Here is a 19,713-nt window from a genome sequence, read left to right on the forward strand (position 1 = left end):
AGTTTGACCTCAAACTGGAGGTTAAACGTGTTCGACCTCCAGGGCTGCCCTTCCTATCTCCACGTTTAAGCTTCAGTTTAACCTTAAACTGAAGCTTAAACGTGTTCGACTACATGACTCTCCAGGGCTACCTTCTTCCATTTCCACGTTTAAGCTTCAGTTTAACCTTAACTGAAGCTTAAACGTGCTTCTACAAAAGGCCTCATTGGAAGTGTCTGGCGTTTAAGTTGCAGTTTAAGCTTAAACTACAACTTAAACGCCACTCTTGAAAAAGGTTTCTGGGCCAAAAATATTGTGATTTAAGTTAGTCTTTGAGCACAAATATTAACTTAAACTTACTTTGGTATGAAACCCAATTGAATATCATGGTTTATGGGATTGGGCCTGAAGGATTGATGAGTTTGAAATCTCAATTTATTGAGTCATGTGTCATTATTTGATTATCACTAAGTTGGCTCAATAAATGTTACAGGATTTGGATCAACAACCTCATCAAGATTATGGATCATAAACCCAAGGCAAAAGGAAAGCAAGGAGAGGCCTCAAAGCCCAAGAAGCACAACTGAAGCTCAATATAGAAAGTGTATAAATAGGATAGAAGTTAAGTTAGAGGGGACTTTACTTTCACTTTTAGCTAGTTTTCCTTTTCTTTGTAATTGAATTCAGAGCTATGACTCACTAAACCCCCATTCATTGGGTTAGGGAGCTCTATTGTAATTCAATGAATCAATAATAGTTTATCTTCTTCTTCAATCTTTTCTCTTGAATTTTGTTAGAAAGCTTCTCGATCTAATTCCATTGAGTAGTTGTCTTGGGAAAGAAACTACTCATACTTGGAATCCTTCGGAGCCTTGGGAAAGGAATGGAGGATTCATGCTAGAGAAGCTTTCTCACAGTGGATTGGATTGGGGTTTGGATGGATATTGTGACATGTAATCCTACCAAATTGTGGTTCATGAAATTGTGTGGTATAATCAGTGATCAAGCATCATCTCTTCTTATGAACATTTAAACCAAGGGATTGGGAATTTGTTTGTTTTTAGAGAGCATTGGTGAGCCAAGGAATTGGGATCCAATCATATAAGATTGCCAAGCAAAATTCAATGAATGCATTGGTTGAGGAAGAGATATACATGTTTTGATTCGGAGATTTCAATATCTCCTAAACCCAATGAATTCCCCATTTCTGATTTCCACTTTCTCTTTACATTCTGCAATTCAATTCTTGCAATCATCCCCATTCCCTTTTAATTTCAGCAATTTACATTCTGCTCTTTAATTCATGCAATTTAAGATTCAGCCATTTAATTTTCTTGTCATTTACTTTTCCCGCCAATTTTTACATTCCGCAATTCTCATCTCAAATCTTGATTCCGCTCAACTAGAACACACTTCTAATCCGAATTGCTCACTCAACCAATCCTTGTGGGATTCGACCTCACTCTATTGTGAGTTTTTACTTGACGACGATAACCGGTGCACTTGCCGGAAGGAATTTTGCCGATCGTGCAATTTCCTAAATCGTAGCATAACACGTTTATGCGCATCAAGTTTCTGGCGCCGTTGCCGGGGATTGGTTTTCGATTGACAATTCTCAAATTGGAAGCTAACTAGATTGAGCAATTTTCTCTTGCTTTGTTAATTCTGTTCTAGATACTTGTTGAATTTTAATTTCTGCACTTGGTTACATGCTTTCCTTCTTTATGCCTTTAAATTCATGCAACTAACTCACTGACTCACTAACTGTTTGAATTAATTCCTCAATTGAGCTAACCATACTCTTCCATTAACCAAGAGTATTTCACTTGTTTGTGTTTGAGCTGTGTTCTTGTATGACAGGTAGGAGAGGAGAGACATCAACTCCTCCATATACCGAACCAGAGAGGACCCTTCATAGACTTAGAAGGGAAGCAAGAGGGAAGAGAGTAGTGGGAGAAGAGGAATCTGAGGACAATTTTGAGGAAGCTTTAGATCTCAACATGGATAGAGAAGTTCACAACCATGAGAGAGCTGATGGAAACGATGCCATCCCTGAGAGGAGGGTTCTTAGTTCATACATAAACCCAACCTCTGGGAATTGTGGTAGTAGCATCCAGAAACCACCCATTCAGGCCAACAATTTTGAGCTCAAGCCACAGCTAATATCACTTGTGGAAAATCATTGTTTCTTTGGAGGAAGTGCTAATGAAGACCCAAACCAACATCTCACAAAATTCCTGAGAATTTGTGACACTGTGAAGTCCAATGGAGTCCAGGAAGATGCCTATAAACTGCTTTTGTTCCCATTTTCACTTAGGGACAAAGCAGCTAAGTGGCTGGAATCATTCCCAAGGGGGAGTCTAACAACATGGGATGAGGTGGAAAGCAAGTTTCTGGCACGTTTCTACCCTCCACAAAAGGTCAATAGGCTTCGATCTGAGGTTCAGACTTTTAGACAACAAGATGGTGAAACTCTCTACGAGGCATGGGAGAGATTCAAGGACTTGACAAGGAAATGCCCACCAAACATGTTCCATGATTGGGTGCAACTGCACATCTTCTATGATGGGCTCTCTTATGAATCAAGGAAGGCTGTAGACCATTCATCAGGAGGTTCATTGAACAGGAAAAAGACTGTGGAAGAAGCCATTGAAGTGATCGAGACAGTGGCTGAGAATGAGTACTACTATGCATCAGAAAGGCACAACACTAAGGGAGTCATGGAGCTGAACCAGGTTGATACAATATTAGCCCAAAACAAGGTGTTTGCCAAGCAACTAGCAGAGCTTACCAGGCAATTAGAAACAAAGCAAGTGGCTGCAATACACACACAAGATCAAGAGGAAGTAGGCATTGAAGGAGGTGATTGGGATGAGGTTAACTATGTGGGAAACCAACAAAGGCAATCATATGATCCACATTCCAACACTTACAACCCAGGCTGGAGAAACCACCCAAACTTTGGGTGGGGAAACCAACAAACCCAACCACAAAACCACAAACCTTACAACCACAACCAACATAACAATTCCACATACCAAAACTCCAACCAAAGATCATACCAAGCCACACAAAACACTTACCCCCAACCATCATATCATGGCCAGAATAATCAACATACCCAACCTAATCCGAACCAACAATTTCAAGATCAATTAAACCGAATAGAAGGAATGCTTGCAACCATGAGCCAAGACATAATTGAATTGAAAGCTTTTAAGGAAGAAGTAAATTCTAACTTGCAAAACCAAGGAGCTGCCATCCAGAAGCTAGAAAATCAAATTTTGTATTTGACTAAGCAAGCCCCTGGGACAAGCGGTTCTCATGCTGCCAAGGCTATTGCAAGGGAGGAATGTAAGGCCATAACCCTCAGAAGTGGAAAGAATCTAAAGGAGATTTCAAGGGAAACCACAGAGGATGAAGCAAAGGAAAATGTGAAAGACAAAGAACAAGGACAATCTGTTACACCGTTTGCAACAAAAGAAAAAGAAAAAGAGGTCTTGAAGCCTTACACACCTAAAGCACCTTATCTTCAACGTTTGATGAAAAGTGAAAAGGATGGCCAATTCTCCAGGTTCTTGGAGATTTTCAAGAAGCTTCAAATCAACATTCCCTTTGCTGAGGCAATAGAGCAAATGCCACTCTATGCAAAATTCTTAAAAGAATTAATGACCAAGAAGAGAAGCTGGAGAAATGAGGAAACTGTGTTGTTAACTGAAGAATGCAGTGCCATCATTCAGCACAAATTGCCTCAGAAATTGAAGGACCCAGGCAGTTTCCAAATCCCCTGTATTATAGGAGAAGTCATGGTGGAGAAGGCCTTGTGTGATTTAGGGGCCAGCATCAATTTGATGTCGCTAACAATGATGAGAAGAATGAAGATTGAAGAAGCCAAACCAACAAGAATGGCCCTCCAATTGGCAGATCGAACTTTTAAATTCCCTCATGGGATAGTTGAGGATTTGTTGGTGAAAGTGGGAGAATTTATATTTCCTGCTGATTTTGTGGTGTTAGATATGGAGGAAGAAGCCAAAGCTTCAATAATTCTGGGAAGACCCTTCCTAGCTACTGCTGGAGCCATCATAGATGTACAAAAGGGTGAACTCACTCTTAGACTCCATGATGAGAAATTGGTGTTTAATGTATTCAAGGCAATGAGCTATCCATCAGAATCACTAAGGGAATGCATGAGGGTTGATGTAGTGGACATTGTAGTACAAGAAACTTTTGAGGAAACAATAAAGGAAGTGGCAGAGGAGGAGTTCACCAAGGATATTGAAGTTAGTGATATCAAGGGTGCTGACACAACCATGCTAAGCAGGCCAGAGAAAGTGAAAGAAGAAAAGGAAGCACCAAAACCTGAGCTCAAAGCATTGCCCCCTAATCTCAAGTATGCATACTTGGGTAGTGATGAGAGTCACCCTGTTATCATTAGCTCGGCCTTGAGCCAAGAACAGGAAGAAGAATTGATCAAGGTGCTGCAAACTCATCAAGATGCCATTGGATGGACCCTAGCTGATTTGAAGGGGATAAGTTCATCCATATGCATGCATAAAATCTTGTTAGAAGAAGATGCTAGACCCTCCATTCAAGCTCAGAGAAGATTGAATCCCGTCATGAAAGAAGTGGTACAAAAGGAAGTGAGGAAGTTATGGCAGGCAGGGGTAATCTACCCCATTTCTGATAGCCCATGGGTTAGTCCCATCCATGTAGTTCCCAAGAAAGGTGGCATAACTGTGGTGCCAAATGAGAAGAACGAACTCATACCCACAAGAACCGTTACTGGGTGGAGGATGTGCATAGACTACAGGAAGCTCAATGAAGCCACCAGAAAAGATCATTTCCCACTCCCATTCATGGATCAGATGCTTGAAAGGCTTGCCGGACATGCTTACTATTGCTTCTTGGATGGATATTCAGGCTACAACCAAATAGTAGTTGATCCTAGTGATCAAGAGAAAACATCATTTGTTTGTCCATATGGAGTTTTTGCTTATAGACGCATGCCCTTTGGATTGTGCAATGCACCTGCCACTTTCCAAAGATGCATGCTGTCCATCTTTTCGGACATGATTGAAAAATCTATTGAGGTCTTCATGGACGATTTTTTTGTGTTTGGAGATTCTTTTCCCAGCTGCCTACACCACCTTGCCTTGGTGCTTAAGAGGTGCCAAGAGACTAACCTAGTATTAAACTGGGAAAAGTGTCATTTCATGGTCACAGAAGGAATAGTCCTTGGCCACAAAATCTCTAATAGAGGCATGGAGGTGGACAGAGCTAAGGTGGAAATCATTGAAAAACTACCTCCACCAAGTAATGTCAAGGCAGTTAGGAGCTTTTTGGGACACGCTGGTTTTTACAGAAGGTTTATTAGAGACTTTTCTAAAATAGCCAAACCTTTGAGTAACTTGCTTGTCTCTGATACACCCTTTGTATTTGATAAAAATTGCATGCTAGCCTATGAACTTTTGAAGCAAAAACTTTCCTCTGCACCTATCATTGCCCCACCTGATTGGAACTTACCGTTTGAACTGATGTGTGATGCATCAGACCTTGCTATTGGGGCAGTGTTAGGACAAAGGAAAGACAATTTGGTACATGTGATTTATTATGCCAGTAAAGTCTTGAATGCTAACCAAAGGAATTACACAACCACTGAAAAAGAACTCTTGGCAATAGTCTTTGCATTTGAAAAATTTAGATCTTATCTCATTGGATCTAAAGTCATTGTCTTCACTGATCATTCAGCTTTAAAATATTTACTTGCCAAACAAGAATCTAAACCGAGACTTATTAGATGGGTTCTTTTGTTGCAGGAATTTGACATTGAAATCAAAGACAAGAAGGGTGTAGAGAACAAGGTGGCAGATCATTTATCAAGGATACCATGTGAAGAAGGAAGCACACAAAGCACACATGTAAATGAGTGCTTTCCTGATGAACAACTCATGATAATTCACAAAGCACCCTGGTTTGCAGACATAGCAAACTTCAAGGCCACTGGGAGTTTACCTTTGGAATTTAACAAACATCAAAGGAAGAAATTGGTAAATGATGCCAAATACTTCATCTGGGACGAACCATACTTGTTCAAAAAATGTTCCGATGGCATACTCAGAAGATGCATATCCGAGGAAGAAGGAAGGGAAGTTTTATGGGACTGCCATGGCTCCACTTATGGAGGGCACTTTGCAGGGGAAAGAACAGCAGCTAAGGTGTTGCAGTGTGGTTTTTATTGGCCTACTATCTTCAAAGATGCAAAAGAATTAGTGAAGCACTGCCATGAATGCCAGAAAGCTGGGAACCTGCCAAGAAGAAATGAAATGCCACAACAATTCATTCTGGAACTTGAATTGTTTGATGTATGGGGGATAGATTTCATGGGACCATTTCCCTCCTCATACTCAAATAATTACATTCTTGTGGCAGTAGATTATGTCTCCAAATGGGTTGAAGCAATAGCAACTCCAACCAATGATAACAAGGTAGTCATGAACTTCCTCAAAAAACACATTTTTTGCCGTTTTGGGGTTCCAAGAGCAATCATCAGTGATGGAGGAAGCCACTTTTGCAACAAACCATTAGAGGCATTGCTCCTAAAATATGGAGTCAAACACAGGGTAGCCACACCATACCATCCACAGACAAGTGGGCAAGCCAAAATATCTAACAGAGAACTCAAAAGAATCCTGGAAAAAACTGTGGGAACTTCAAGAAAGGACTGGTCGATTAAGCTAGATGATGCTCTTTGGGCATATAGGACAGCTTTCAAAACACCAATTGGAATGTCTCCTTACCAACTAGTATATGGAAAAGCTTGCCATCTGCCACTGGAGTTGGAGCACAAGGCATACTGGGCCTTGAAACTTCTGAACTTGGACAACAAAGCCGCTGGAGAAAGAAGGATGTTGCAAATTCAAGAGTTGGAAGAATTCAGAGCGGAAGCTTATGAGAATGCCAAAATTTACAAAGAAAGAGCAAAGAAGAAGCATGACAGCAACATAGCCCCAAGGAAATTTGAAGAAGGGCAAAAAGTATTGCTCTACAATTCTAGGCTGAAGCTATTTCCAGGGAAGCTAAAATCAAGGTGGTCTGGACCATTCCTTGTCACCAAGGTCTCCAATTATGGACAAGTAGAAATCATGGAAGAAAAGTCACAACGAACCTTCATTGTTAACGGTCAAAGACTCAAACATTACTTGGGAGATGTGGAGGAGAAGGACAAAGTTAAATATCACCTCAACTGAGGAAGCTGACCGTCAAGCTAATGACGTTAAACAAGCGCTTGTTGGGAGGCAACCCAACCTGAGGTAATACCCTTTTGCTATTTCTTTTATTTGTTTCAATAAAAAGGGTAAAGTAGTTTCTGTGCATTGCAAAGAATTAAGTTTGGTGTTTCACACCAAACAATGAATTCATGGATCAATAAGTCAAAGGGGAATGTGTGACTCTAAGTTTGGTGTTCCACCATAAAGATCAACTGAACACAACAACCTTTGAATTATATGAAAGGAACAACTATTCTAAGCAGTCACAGAAATGCTTAAAACCCTTAGTAGCAACATCATTCCAAGATAACTCAAGGATTCAAAGAACAGAGAGAAGTAAGTGGGAGACTAAGTTTGGTGTTCACACACCAACTTAAGAATCCGATACTTACCCACACATAGTTGAGCTAACCACTCAAGTGCTTGAGAAGCAAGCAACTTCATTACTCTTTGCAGGAAAGGAAACAAGAACCTTAAAGCATGAAGCAACATTTAGGAAGAAGAAGGAGAAATCAAAGTGTTTCCTGACAACAAAGAGAAAACAAGGAATTTCACAAGGTGGTATTATTCCTTGATAATTCTTTAAAAAGGGCAAACAAAAGCATGCGTGTTCTGGTTTAAACTGTAAATGTTGAATCTTTCTGGAATGTGTAGTTTTTTTGTTAATTGCTTTGAATAAAGTGAATGCCTAGATGTTTGGATATAACTTCACCTTCTTAAACAAGTGCGTGCCATGCTTGTTCTGTTTCCAAAAATAAAAGAAAAGTTTGAACAAAAGTAACTTGGCTAAATTAGTGACAAATCAAGTAGAATTAAGTGGTGGTATGCATGCTGGATTGTGTAGTCAGATCACTAAAATTAGAGTGTAGAATTATCATTTTTTATGTAGGAAGTAAAAATTGTCTATGGATCTTGATGAATAAATGTCTTTGGCCATGAAAAAGAAAGAAAAAGAAAAAGAAAAAGCCACGGAAAAAGGCAACCAAAAAGCAAAAAAATTGAGAAAATAAGCTAGGTACCAATGGTTTGAACTTCTGAGACAAATGCCTGTGGTGTTTATGTATTAAGGATATGCTTGGATGAATAGGTTCTGAGGAGTGTTTCAACACTTGGTAACTTGGGTTAACTAACCCGGGATTATCAACCAAAAGTCCATTATCAAGAGCAACCTAAATACAAAACATTTAGTCACACAAAGAGGTGCTGGGCACCAATGTCTCAAGAAGAAATGTGAACTAAAATGCCTAAAGTGGATATGTGTAGTGCACTGATAAGAAAAAGAAAATGCCAAAGGCTTGTGCAACACATGACACTAAGCAAACAAGGAGCAAAAGAAGCTCTAAGAAAAAGAAAAGAAAAACAAAGAAGAGAAAAGTGCCAAAGACATAAGAATAACAAGATGCCATAGCAATTTTTGATGGATGCAATGAAAAAGTGATAATCCTACCTGATAAGTATGAAAAAGTGATGCTGCAACTTTCTGCATAAAACCCTTCTGATGAACTTCAAATGCTTGCTAATATAGCCAATGTAATTGCTTTCTGTTTCATACTTTCTTCTCAAATAACTCAGGACTTGCTTAGGGACAAGCAAGTATTAAGTTTGGTGTTGTGATGCCAAGGCATCATAGGCTAGTTTCACTAGCATTTTTCTGTTAGTTTTAGTTGTTTTATGCATTTTCTTGAGCTTAAAGTAACCAAAAATGGTTAAATGAAGAACAAAGTAATGAACCATCCAAACAATATGATTTTGATGCAAATTCCATGAGTTTTAGTTATATTACTTAAATGCTATGAATGAAAGAGTTCTCATGAAATTTTGCAAGACTTTGATGCAATTATTTGGATGATTTCAGGGAAGAAGAGGCTAAGCAAGGAAGCAACAAAATCAATAAAGGAAGCTTGAATATCACATGTGGAGTTTAAGTTCCAGTTTAAGCCTAAACTGGAGCTTAAACGCCAAAATCATGAAGGATAAGAAATGCTGGGATTGAAGTTTAACCTCCAGTTTGACCTCAAACTGGAGGTTAAACGCCAGAATGAAAAACCTCACTTAAGGAGCATTCCACGTTTAACCTCCAGTTTGACCTCAAACTGGAGGTTAAACGCCAGAATGAGTATGCCACCCAGGGAGGAGTTCCACGTTTAACCTCCAGTTTGACCTCAAACTGGAGGTTAAACGCCAGAACCAGGAAGAGTACCAGGGAGCCATTCCACGTTTAAGCTCCAGTTTGACTCAAACTGGAGCTTAAACGTGTTCGATAGCTTTTCTACTCCAGGGTTGCTCTCTCCATCTCCACGTTTAACCTCCAGTTTGACCCCAAACTGGAGGTTAAACGTGTTCGACACCTCCAGGGCCACCATTCTAAGCTTCCATGTTTAACCTCCAGTTTGACCTCAAACTGGAGGTTAAACGTGTTCGACCTCCAGTATGCCTCCACCCTTTTCTACGTTTAACCTCCAGTTTGCCCTCAAACTGGAGGTTAAACGTGTTCGACCTCCAGGGCTGCCCTTCCTATCTCCACGTTTAAGCTTCAGTTTAACCTTAAACTGAAGCTTAAACGTGTTCGACTACATGACTCTCCAGGGCTACCTTCTTCCATTTCCACGTTTAAGCTTCAGTTTAACCTTAACTGAAGCTTAAACGTGCTTCTACAAAAGGCCTCACTGGAAGTGTCTGGCGTTTAAGTTGCAGTTTAAGCTTAAACTACAACTTAAACGCCACTCTTGAAAAAGGTTTCTGGGCCAAAAATATTGTGATTTAAGTTAGTCTTTGAGCACAAATATTAACTTAAACTTACTTTGGTATGAAACCCAATTGAATATCATGGTTTATGGGATTGGGCCTGAAGGATTGATGAGTTTGAAATCTCAATTTATTGAGTCATGTGTCATTATTTGATTATCACTAAGTTGGCTCAATAAATGTTACAGGATTTGGATCAACAACCTCATCAAGATTATGGATCATAAACCCAAGGCAAAAGGAAAGCAAGGAGAGGCCTCAAAGCCCAAGAAGCACAACTGAAGCTCAATATAGAAAGTGTATAAATAGGATAGAAGTTAAGTTAGAGGGGACTTTACTTTCACTTTTAGCTAGTTTTCCTTTTCTTTGTAATTGAATTCAGAGCTATGACTCACTAAACCCCCATTCATTGGGTTAGGGAGCTCTATTGTAATTCAATGAATCAATAATAGTTTATCTTCTTCTTCAATCTTTTCTCTTGAATTTTGTTAGAAAGCTTCTCGATCTAATTCCATTGAGTAGTTGTCTTGGGAAAGAAACTACTCATACTTGGAATCCTTCGGAGCCTTGGGAAAGGAATGGAGGATTCATGCTAGAGAAGCTTTCTCACAGTGGATTGGATTGGGGTTTGGATGGATATTGTGACATGTAATCCTACCAAATTGTGGTTCATGAAATTGTGTGGTATAATCAGTGATCAAGCATCATCTCTTCTTATGAACATTTAAACCAAGGGATTGGGAATTTGTTTGTTTTTAGAGAGCATTGGTGAGCCAAGGAATTGGGATCCAATCATATAAGATTGCCAAGCAAAATTCAATGAATGCATTGGTTGAGGAAGAGATATACATGTTTTGATTCGGAGATTTCAATATCTCCTAAACCCAATGAATTCCCCATTTCTGATTTCCACTTTCTCTTTACATTCTGCAATTCAATTCTTGCAATCATCCCCATTCCCTTTTAATTACAGCAATTTACATTCTGCTCTTTAATTCATGCAATTTAAGATTCAGCCATTTAATTTTCTTGTCATTTACTTTTCCCGCCAATTTTTACATTCCGCAATTCTCATCTCAAATCTTGATTCCGCTCAACTAGAACACACTTCTAATCCGAATTGCTCACTCAACCAATCCTTGTGGGATTCGACCTCACTCTATTGTGAGTTTTTACTTGACGATGATAACCGGTGCACTTGCCGGAAGGAATTTTGCCGATCGTGCAATTTCCTAAATCGTAGCATAACACGTTTATGCGCATCAATGATATGGAGTTACCACTTTATGGTTAATTCCATTTCTGACCAGAGCAGAGTCAAGCTATTTATTGCAGAAATGAGTGCCTCAATCACTGATCAGTATCCTAAGGACACCGAACCTACTGAAGATGTACGTCTAGAGGAACTTCATCACTGTCTTAGTATCATTAGTGGGTGTTGCAATTGCTTCTACCCATTTAGATACATAGTCTACTGCCACCAGAATATAAGTGTTTGAGCATGATGGCGGGAAAGGTCCCATGAAGTCAATACCCCAAACATGAAACAACTCAATCTCTAAGATCCCTTGCTGAGGCATGGCGTAACTGTGAGGCAGATTACCAGCTCTCTAGCAACTGTCACAGTTATGTACAAACTCTTGGGAGTCTCTATAGAGGGTGGGCCAGTAAAAACCACATTGGAGAACTTTAGTGGCTGTTCGCTCACCTGCAAAGTGTCCTCCATATTGTGATCCATGGCAGTGGCATAGGATCTTCTGTGCCACTTCTCTAGGCACACATCTACGGATCATTCCGTCTGCACACCTCTTAAAGAGATATGGTTCATCCCATAAGTATTACTTTGCATCAGAAATCAATTTTTTCGTTTGCTGCTTAATGTACTCCTTAGGTATGAATCTCACAGCTTTATAGTTTGCAATATCTGCAAACCATGGTACTTTCTGAATGGCAAAGAGTTGCTCATCCGGAAATATTTCAGAGATCTTAGTAGGAGAGAGGGATGCTCATGCTACTGGTTCTATTCAGGACAGGTGATTAGCTACTTGGTTCTCTATCCCCTTCCTGTCTCTTATTTCTATATCAAACTCTTGCAGAAGCAACACCCATCTTATGAGCCTGGGTTTTGAATCCTACTTTGTGAGGAGATATTTTAGAGAAGTATGGTCAGTGTACACAATTACTTTTGATCCCACTAAATAAGATCTGAACTTGTCAATGGCATAAACCACTGCAAGCAACTCTTTTTCTGTGGTTGTATAATTTTTCTGTGCATCATTCAAAACATGGCTAGCAAAATAAATGACATGCAGAAGCTTGTTATGCCTCTGTCCCAATACTGCACCAATGGCATGGTCAATGGCATCACATATTAGTTCAAATGGTAATGTCCAGTCTGGTGCATAAATGACTGGTGCTGTGACCAGCTTAGCTTTTAGAGTTTCAAATGCCTGCAGACACTCTGTGTCAAAGACAAATGGTGTGTCAGCAGCTAGCAGATTGCTCAGAGGTTTTGCAATTTTTGAAAAATCCTTTATAAACCTCTTATAGAATCCTGTATGCCCCAGAAAGCTTCTGATTGCCTTAACATTGGCAGGTGGTGGTAATTTTTCAATTACCTCTACCTTAGCTTGATCCACCTCTATTCCCTTGTTCGAAATTTTGTGCCCAAGGAAAATTCCTTCAGTCACCATAAAGTGACATTTCTCCCAGTTTAAAACTAGATTAGTCTCTTGGCACCTTTTTAGAACAAGTGCTAGATGGTCAAGACAGGAGCTGAATGAGTCTCCAAATACTGAGAAGTCATCCATGAAAACTTTCAGAAATTTCTCTACCATATTAGAGAAAATAGAGAGCATGCACCTCTGAAAGGTTGCAGGTGCATTGCACAAACCAAAAGGCATCCTTCTGTAGGCAAATACCCCAGATGGACATGTGAATGCTGTTTTCTCTTGGTCTTGAGGATCAACCGCAATTTGGTTGTAACCTGAATAGCTATCCAAAAAGCAGTAGTATTCATGCCTTGCTAGTCTTTCTAGCATCTGGTCTATGAATGGTAAAGGAAAATGATCCTTCCTGGTGGCTGTATTGAGCCTTCTGTAGTCAATTCACGTACGCCACCCTGTAACTGTTCTTGTAGGAACCAGTTCATTTTTTTCATTCAGAACTACTGTCATGCCTCCCTTCTTAGGGACAACTTGGACAGGGCTTACCCAGGGACTATCAGAAATAGGATAAATAATCCCAGCCTCTAGTAACTTAGTGACCTCTTTCTATACCACCTCCTTCATGGCTGGATTCAGCCGCCTCTGTGGTTGAACCACTGGCTTAGCATCATCCTCTAGTAGGATCTTGTGCATGCATCTAGCTGGGCTAATGCCCTTAAGATCACTTATGGACCACCCAAGAGCTGTCTTATGTGTCCTTAACATCTGCATTAGTGCTTTCTCTTCCTGTGGCTTTAAAGCAGAGCCTATGATCACGGGAAAAGTGTCATTTTCTCCTAGAAATGCATATTTCAGGGATGGTGGTAGTGGTTTGAGCTCAGGTTTATAAGGCTTATCCTCTTCCTGAGGAGTTTTCAGAGGTTCCTCTGTTCTCTTTAGTCCCTCCAGGTCAGGCTGAACATCTTTATCAGCGCTCAGGCAGTCTTTTGGTGTGTTTGGATGCTGCATAGCTTCGACAGCATTCAACTTAAAGTCATCCTCATTGACTCTCAGGGTTATCTCCCCTTTTTGAACGTCAATGAGGGTTCGTCCAGTTGCTAGGAAAGGTCTTCCTAGAATGAGAGTTGCACTCTTGTGCTCCTCCATTTCCAGCACTACAAAGTCAGTAGGAAAGGCAAGTAGCCCAACCTTGACAATCATGTCCTCAATTATGCTTGATAGGATTTTCATGGAGGCATCAACAAGTTAGAGGCATATCCGGGTTGGTTTAACTTCATCAGTCAAACCAAGCTTTTTGATAGTTGATGCAAGTATTAGGTTGATACTTGCCCCAAGATCACATAGAGCTGTCTTGGTACAAGCACCCTCTAATATGCATGGTATCATAAAGCTTCCGGGATCTTTAAGCTTTTCTGGTAAGCTTTTCAGAATGACTGCACTACATTCTTCAGTGAGGAAAACTATTTCAGTGTCTCTTCAATCCTTCTTATGACTTAAGATCTTTTTCATGAACTTAGCATAAGAGGGTATTTTCTCAAGTGCCTCTGCAAAAGAATCTTTATTTCAAGAGTCCTGAGATAGTTTGCAAAGTGGGCAAATTGTTTATCCTGTTTCGCTTGGTGGAGTTTCTGAGGATAAGGCATCTTGGCTTTATATTCTTCAACCTTGGTTGTTGCAGGTATATTTCCTACAGAAGTGGTTGGAGAAGCCTGCATAAGGGGGTTGTTATCAGCACTTGCAAGTATCTGACCCCTTTGTGGCGTTTGAACGCCAGAATTGGGGGCTACATGGGCGTTTAACACCAGATTACCATCCTTTTCTGGCGTCTGGACGCCAGAATTGGCTGTCCCTTGGGTGTTTAACGCCACATTGTCACCCATTTCTGGCGTTTGAATGCCAGAATTATTCCTGTCTGGGCTCTTACTTTCCTCAGAGGGATTTTGGGTAGTGGTTTGGTTATTCTTTATTAGTTGTTCCTTTCTTGAACAGCTTGGCATTCTTCTGTTATCTATTTGGATAGCTGCTGTCTTGTCTGATCCAATTGTGCTTCCATATTTTGGTTGGCATTTTTAGTGTCTTGGAGCATCTCTTTAAATTCTGCAAACTGTTTTGTTATAATAAGCAATTGCCGATTGAGTTCAGCAACTTGTTCTTGAGGACTAAGTTCAGTGGATACTACTTTAGCCTCTTCTTTCAGGGAGGACTCACTACTCAAGTACAGATGCTGATTTCTAGCAACTGTATCAATGAGCTCTTGAGCCTCTTCAATTGTCTTTCTCATATATATAGATCCACCAGCTGAATGATCTAGAGATATTTGAGATTTTTCTATAAGCCCATAGTAAAAGATGTCTAACTGCACCCACTCTGAAAATATTTCAGAGGGGCATTTCCTCAGCATCCCTCTGTACCTCTCCCAGGCATTATAAAGAGATTCATGATCCTCTTGTTTAAAGCCTTGGATGTCCAGCCTTAGCTGTGTCATCCTTTTTGGAGGGTAATATTGATTTAGGAATTTATCTGATAACTGTTTCCATGTTCTTATGCTTGCTGTGGGTTGGTTATTTAACCACCTCTTGGCTTGATCTTTTACAGCAAATGGAAACAGTAATAATCTGTAGACATCCTGATCCACTTCTTTATCACGTACTGTGTCAGCAATTTGTAAAAACTGTGCCAGAAACTCAATAGGTTCTTCCTGTGGAAGACCGAAATACTGGCAATTTTGTTGCACCATGATAATGAGCCGAGGATTTAGCTCAAAACTCCTTGCTCTGATGGGGTGTATACAGATACTACTCCCATATGAAGCAGTAGTGGGGTTAGCATATGACCCCAGAGTCCTTCTGGACTGTTCATTTCCACTTAGGTCCATGATGGAGAAAGGGAGATGATGTGGATTAAGAATTTTATTCTTTATTAAATTTTTTTTGAATACCGAAATTAAAAGAAAATAAAATAAAATAAAATAAATGAAAAGTCGAATATACGTTCAAAAATTAAAAGATAATTGAAAACTAAAATAATTGATTAATTAAAAAGATTTGAAAAAGATATGACTTTGAAATTTTAAAGATTGAAACCTTCTTAACAAGGAAACACCAAACATAATTTTTCAATCAAAATAATAAAATAGAACAAGTAATTCGAAAATGATAAATAAAAAAAGAAAAAGATTTGAGATTAGAAAAGATAAGATAAGTTAGGTAAGAGAAGATAAGGAATTTAAATTAAAAAGTTTTGAAATTTAAATTTTAAAATTGAAAATTAAATTTTGAATTTTAAATTTTAAAATTTGAAATTTTAAAATTTGAAATTTGAAATTTTGAAATTTGAATTTTGAAATTTTAAAACTAAGATAAGATAAAATAGAAATTTTAAAATAAAAATCTGAAATTCTTATGTAAATTTTGAAAATTAACTTAAAATAAAGAGAAAAGATATATTTTTTTTGAATTTAATGAGGAAAGAGAAAAATAATAAAATGTCACCAAACTTAGAATTTTTAGATCAACACAAAGAAAGCAAACAAGAAAACTTTGAATGTCAAGATGAACACCAAGAACACTTTGAAGATCAAGATGAACACCAAGAACAAATTTTGGAAATTTTTAAGAAGATAAAAATAATAAAATGACACCAAACTTAAAAATTTTTATACTTTGGACACTAATAATTCGAAAATGCACAAGAAAAACAAGAAAGAACACAAAACAAGAAAAATTAAAGATCAAACAAGGAAAATAAACATGAACAACTTGAAGATTAAGAAAGAACTAAGAACATATAATTCAAAAAATTGAAAGAAAAATAAAATCATGCAATTGACACCAAACTTAAAACATGAAACTAAACTCAAATAGAAGACTAAATTAAAAGGTTATTGGTTTTAAAAATTTTCGAAAATAATTAAGAAAAAGAAAATAAGGATTCTAAAATTTTAACAAGAACAATAATAAAAGACTCAAAGACAAATCACAGATTAATACAAAAAAATAAAAATTTTTGAAAGATTTTTGAAAAGAAAATAGCAAACTCAAATTTAATGACTCTAAACCAACCAAAAAGATAAATTCTTCCTAATCTAAGCAACAAAATAAACCGTCAGTTGTCCAAACTCGAACAATCCCTGGCAACGGTGCCAAAAACTTGGTGCACAAAATTGTGATTACACTTTTCACAACTCCGCACAAATAACCAGCAGGTGCACTGGGTCATCCAAGTAATACCTTACGTGAGTAAGGGTCGATCCCACAGAGATTATCGGCTTGAAGCAAGCTATGGTTATTTTGTAAATCTCAGTCAGGAGACTAATGATAATAGTGGTTATATTTATGAAAATAAATAGCATGAAATAAACAGTACTTGTAATTCAGTGATGAGAAACATGTTGAGGTTCCGGAGATGCTCTGTCATCTGAATCTCTGCTTTCCTACTGTCTTCTTCTCCAAACACGCACGGCTCTTTCCATGGCAGGCTATATGATCCTCTCAGATTAAAACAAATCCATATGCGTTGTCACCGCACGGCTAATCATCTGTCGGTTCCCGCTAGCGTCGGAATAGGACCATTGTCCTTTTGCACACTGTCACTTGGGCCCCACATTCGCATGTTTGAAGTTCTTTACAGTCATCCCGTTCCAGATCCTACCGGAATACGACAAACAAGGTTTATACTTTCCGGATCCCAAGAATGCTACCAATTGGTTCTAGCCTATACCACGAAGGTTCTAACCTCCGGACTCGGTCCATGGATCGGAAACCAAAGAGATACGCATTCAAGCTGTCGCCCAATGACTACGTTGAGCTCAAATAGAACGAAATGGTTGTCTGGCATGCGTTCATAGATTTGAGAATAATGATGAGTGCCACGGATCATCATCTTCTCCGGATTGAAGTACGAATGAGTATCTTAGAATAGAATCAAGCGTGATTGAATGGAAAATAGTAGTGATTGCATTAATTCATTGAAACACAGGAGAGCTCCTCACCCCCAACCATGGGGTTTAGAGGCTCAAGCCATCACAAATACAATACGAAGTGTAAAAATGTCATGAGATACAAAATGAATCTCTAAAGGTAGTTTTTATACTAGACTAGTTACTTAGGTTTACAGAAAATGAGTAACTACGTGCAGATGGTGCAGAAATCCACTTCCGGAGCCCACTTGGTGTGTGCTTGGGCTGAGCATTGAATCTTTTTCGTGCTTAGGCTGTTCCTGGAGTTAAACGCCAGCTTTGGTGCCAGTTTGGGTGTTTTACGCCAGAAATTTTTGGCTAACCTTGAACGCCGGTTTGGGCCATCAAATTTCTAGCAAAGTATGAACTATTATATATTGCTGGAAAGCCCAGGATGTCTACCTTCCAAGGCAATTGAGAACGCGCCAATTGGGCTTCTGTAGCTCCAGAAAATCCACTTCGAGTGCAGGAAGGTCAGAATCCAACAGCATCTGCAGTCATTTTTCAGCCTCTGAATCAGATTTTTGCTCAGGTCCCTCAATTTCAGCCAGAAAATATCTGAAATCATAGAAAAATACACAAACTCATAGTAAAGTCCAGAAATGTAATTTTTGCATAAAAACTAATAAAAATATAGGGTTAACCACCAAAAACTTCCCCGAATTATTCAATCGCTGACAAAAATGAACCCAAATTTTACTATCGACAAAAATGCTTTCAAATAATTTAAAAACACAACAAAAATATCCAACAGTAAATATATATTTTCAAAAAATGCCTTAAAATTGAATTTTGATGCAATTTTTTGCAAGCATGGTTTTAAAATTGAGATATAATTATCCTTAAAATTTGGTGATTTTTCGTTAAGTATATATTTTTTTATAATTTTTTTGTTAACAACCAATAATACTTTTAAAAAATTATAAAAAAATATATACTTAACAAAAAATCACCAAATTTTAAGAACAATAATATCTCATTTGTTTAATCATTCTTGCAAAAAATCGCATCAAAATTCAATCTCTAATGTATTTTTGTAGAAATACATATTTAATGTTAGTTTTTTTTTTGCAAGATTATCTAACATTAAATACGTATTTCTCAAAAAATGTATTAGAGATTGAATTTTGATGCGATTTTTATCAAGCATGATTAGAAAAACGAGATATTATTATCCTTAAAATTCGGTGATTTTTTGTTAAGTATATAATTTTTTTGTAATTTTTTTATTAACAATCAATAATAGTTTTAGAAAATCACCAAAAAAATACATAGTCAGCAAAAACTTATCAAATTTTAAGAATAATAATATCTCATTTTTCTAATCATTTTTACGAAAAATTGCATCAAAATTAAATCTCTAAGGTAATTTTTGAAAATACATACTTACTGTTGGGTATTTTTGTTCCATTTTTAAATTATTTAAAAGTATTTTTGTCAATAGTAAAATTCGGGTGCATTTTTGTCAGCGTTTGAATAATTCGGAGACATTTTTGGTAGTTAACCCAAAAATATAATAAAAATTAATTAAAACATACTAAAAAGTATATAAAAACAATGCCAAAAAGGGTATAAATTATTCGCTCATCACACACTTAAGCACAAATTAAGGAAGAATCACAAAACCATGCTATTTCATTGAATAAATGTGAGAAAAGGTTGATAAAATACTCTAAATTTAACACAAGATAAACCTAAAAATGGGGTTTATTATTGAGCTTATTTGGTAGTTCAGTATGTTAAATAAGGTCTTATGGTGTTTTGGTAGCTGTTTGGAGGTTTGGAATGCTTGGTTTGGTGTAAAAACATAGAAATATTTTGACAAACAGAGCACCAACCCACGTGTACGCGTGCCTCATGCGTACGCGTGACAAGCATTTTCAACCATCCACGCACACGCGTCACCCACACGTACGCGTGGATGCAAAAATCTCACCTCCAAGCCATTTTCCTGAGTGTTGTGCCTGCGTCGCGCGAACACTGTGCGAAACATGCAAGCCAACCCACGCGTAAGCATCAAGGACACGTACACGTCGACTCTCTGATTTGCCATGCATGCGTACGCGTGATATACGCGTACGCGTCTGATGCGTGGCAG

General features: G+C 38.3%; 1 non-coding gene across 1 annotated transcript; it reads right to left on the reverse strand.

Annotated features, from left to right (window-relative positions):
- Window positions 1-2,405: 2,405 nt before the first annotated feature.
- On the reverse strand, window positions 2,406-2,509 carry LOC148571380 (small nucleolar RNA R71). Its single transcript, XR_015909011.1, has one exon. It is a non-coding gene; the product is annotated as a small nucleolar RNA R71 (small nucleolar RNA).
- Window positions 2,510-19,713: the final 17,204 nt, after the last annotated feature.

Source organism: Arachis ipaensis, chromosome B3 (assembly GCF_059453495.1).
Source record: "Arachis ipaensis isolate K30076 ecotype BB chromosome B3, ASM5945349v1, whole genome shotgun sequence".
Lineage (NCBI taxonomy): Eukaryota > Viridiplantae > Streptophyta > Magnoliopsida > Fabales > Fabaceae > Arachis > Arachis ipaensis.